This window comes from Procambarus clarkii, chromosome 11, assembly GCF_040958095.1.
Source record: "Procambarus clarkii isolate CNS0578487 chromosome 11, FALCON_Pclarkii_2.0, whole genome shotgun sequence".
Lineage (NCBI taxonomy): Eukaryota > Metazoa > Arthropoda > Malacostraca > Decapoda > Cambaridae > Procambarus > Procambarus clarkii.
Window position 1 is genome coordinate 6,726,577 of NC_091160.1, and position 3,641 is coordinate 6,730,217.

Genomic DNA, 3,641 nt, shown 5'->3' on the forward strand with positions numbered 1-3,641 from the left:
TGTCGCCGTGTGGGGGCTTGGTGGGCGGCTGCCGGAGTGTGATGCTCCTTGGGACAGTCCTGTCCTTTTCTAGCCTTGTGCTCCTGCTGCCGTCCTCTCCAATTCTGCTGGGCATCTTTTCCTTTTCCTTCTGTTTCGTTTTTCTCCCCCCTCTTCTCCTATCTGCTTGCCGTTTCCTGCCGACCTTTTGCTCGTTCTGGTTCTTCCCTTGGACTTCTTCTATTTTGACGCCCGGGTGCTTGAGGAGGCATACTCTTGCACCCGTAGAACTGCAGTACCCGACGTCGAGAGCGAGGGGAACCTTTTATTGTCAATCCCCACTTCGTCACTGAACCCGATCTCGACGGACTGTCGGTTTCTTAAGGTGGCGTTTGTGGGGCGTATACTCACGACGCACCCCTAGGAGGCCCCGACAAGATCGGCGATAGCTTCTTGTTGGGTGTCCTGCCTCTAATTGTGGCTCCATGGTGGGTGTGGGGGCACATTCGTGAGTGAATTCTTCTTTCGTCAAGATGATTACCCCTGCTTCGGCTTCTTCTGGTTTACCTTCTCAGGCTCGTGGGGTGGGCGACCAAGCCCCCGAGTCGGTCCGTATTGGAAGACCGGGCTCTGTAGCCTCCGCTGCATTGGGCCCCGACCTTGCTCCTCCTTTGGCCTCTCTGACTCCTTCCCCTGGCTCCCCTCCCTCCTCTGTGGTTGGGTCGAGCCCCAAGCCCCCAGTGGTGACTACCTCGTCCCCTGGCGCGGCTCCTTCTCTCGTTGTTACTACTGCGCCTTTTAACCCCTCTCTCTCTGGGGGTTCTCACCGCCGTTCTCGTCACGGCCGCCCTCGCTCGATTCCTTCCAGTTCTGCTACCTATCAAGCCTTGTTTGGTCCCGCTTCGTGGGCCAAATATTTTGATCTCCTCCCTCTTGATTCTGCACCTCCTGACGATTTCTCCCTTCATCGACATCTCATTGATTCCGTGGATGCCTCCATTACTTTTAACCCCACTCGTCTCGGTACGCGTGTCGTTGCTGCTCCTTCTCAGGATGCTGCTTCCCGCTTGGCTGCCTTATCCTGCCTTGGCGAGACCCCCGTTCGGGTCTCGAAGAACGTCCAGTTGAATGCCAGTGTTGGCACTATTTTGCTCCCGCCCCATGTTGCGACCGGTGTTCGGGACCTACGCGACTGCCACGACGATATTCGACATATCCTCGCTGCCCAGGGCCATTCTATTCTCCAGGTGGACACGTTTACTCGTCCCCCTCGTGGTAGTCGCCGTCAACCCCTCCGGGTTGTGAAGATTACCTTTGATGGTAGGACCCTTCCACCCTCTGTCATTCTTGCTGGTGCCAGGTGCTCTGTCCAGGAGTACATTCCTTCTCCTCGGCTCTGCAACAAGTGCTGGAGGTTTGGGCATGGTGCCCTCCGCTGCTCCGGGACTGTCTCTCTCTGTCCTTTGTGTGGTGGCGAAGGTCACTCTAAGTCGGAGTGCGCTTCTCCCCAGGCTCGTTGCCTCAACTGCGGTGAGGCCCATCCTACCTTCTCCCGTGCGTGTGTCCATTACAAGCTTGAGGCAGCCGTCCTCAACTTGAAGCACCGGGAGCGTTTATCTTTTCCTGAGGCGAGGCGCCAGGTTCGCCGGCTCCCGCCTTATGCTAATATCTCTTATGCTCGCGTGTTGCGCTCTTCCTCTCCTCGTCCTTCCCGCCTTCCTCAGACTCACAACCGTTTCCAGGCCTTGGACCCTGATGCGCCCACTGCCCCCTCCTCTGTCCCTTTGGGTTCTCTCCCGAAGGATCCTCCTCCTGGTCCTCTGTCTGGGGTTCCCCTTCCTTCTACCCGGTCTGTCGTGTCTTCTGTGTCTCCTTCCTCGTCCCCCTCCGATCCTCCTTCCCATCCTCTTCCTCCATCTATCGGCTCTCCCCGCCGCCTGTCGGTGCGGGCGGATGTCCATCGCTCTCCTAACGGCCGTCGTGTGTGCTCTCGTTCGGCTTCTCCTGTTGAGACACTGGAATCCGTTGCCCGGTACGTAGTTGCTGGGACACCGGTCTCTTTAAGTCAGAAGCGTAAGCCTGGCTCCTCTCCTTCCTCTTCCCCGGCGGGTAAGAAGGCTTCGCTTTCTTCCTCAGCTCCTCCTTCTGGCTCTGTTGCTCCTTCCACTCCCGTTTCAGTGCTTGCGCCCCCTGTTCCTGCTATGGAGGTTTCTTTGGCCCCTGCTTCCCTTTCGGTTGCTGCTCTTGCTGGGGTGCTCTCCTCTCTTTCTACTCCCCCTCTTCCTGCTGCTGTCCTTGACTGCTCCTCTCCGTTGTCTCCTCCTCCTCCTCCTCCTCCTCCGGACCCTGCCCGCCCACCTCTGATCTGTTCTCCCGTTTCCTTCCCTCCGTCTTTGCTCAGTTTACCCATGCCCCCTAACCCTGACTTTGCTGACCCTGATCCCGACCCTGATATTCTTTAACGTGCTCTGTTGGTCTTTCGCCTTTGTTTCTTCCTTGTTCTCTGTTTTTGTCCTTTCTCTTCTCGTCGTTGTCCATTCTTCAATGGAACGTTCGAGGTTATTACGCCAATTTCCTCGAACTCCAACTTCTGGTTTCGCGGTTTTCGCCCCTTTGTGTCTGTCTCCAGGAGCCGATGCTTGGTGCTCGTCCTGGTCGTTTTCGTGGCTATTCCTTTCTCTCCCCCCCCCCAGCCATTGCTGGGGCTTCTAATTCTTCTGCTCTCTTGATTCGGGCTGATGTTCGCTTTGTTCCTTTACTTTTTCCTTCGCCTCTCCATTGTTCTGCTGCTCGTATCTTTGTGGGGAAATGGTACACAGTTTGTTCCATTTATCTCCCCCCGAGTGTCCCGCTCTCTCTTCCTGATTTGAAACACCTCCTAGACTCCTTGCCGGAGCCTGTGCTCCTGCTGGGTGACTTCAATTGTCGTCATTCTCTTTGGGGTGACGTTCTGACGAATACCCGGGGTCGCCTCCTTGAGCCGTTTCTCCTCTCTTCTTCCCTGTCTCTTCTGAATTCTGGTGAGCCCACTCATTTGGACTCTCGAACTCGCACCCTTTCTTGTCTTGATCTTTCTCTCTGCTCTTCTTCTCTTTACTTAGATTTCACATGGCAGGTTCTTGATGACCTCCATGGAAGTGATCATTTCCCCATCCTTGTTTCCTTTTTCTCTTTTCGCCCTTCCCTCTCTTTCCCTAGATGGCAGTTTGCTAAGGCGGACTGGACCCTGTTTTCCCTCAGTGCTACTCTCTCTGACCTCTCCCTTCTGCCCCTCTCTCGCGCTCTCCTCCTTTTTCATGACACTGTCTTCGACGCTGCCCTCCGCTCTATTCCTCGCTCTTCCTCTCGGGGTCCACGGAAGTGCGTTCCCTGGTGGAATGCGGACTGTGCTCGGGCTGTCCGCTGTAAGCGTGCAGCCTGGAAGAAGCACCGCCGTAGGCAGACGACCGATTCTTTTCTTTTCTTTCGGAAAGCGAGTGCGGTGGCCCGTAGGGCCATCCGTACGGCTAAACGTGAATGTTGGGCTTCTTATGTCTCGACAATTACGTCCGAAACCCCTCTGGCCCAGATCTGGAAGCGTATCCGCAAGATAGCGGGTAAGTTCGTTCCCGATGTTTCACCGGTCCTTCACCTCCATGATACTCTTGTGGCGGACCCGTTGC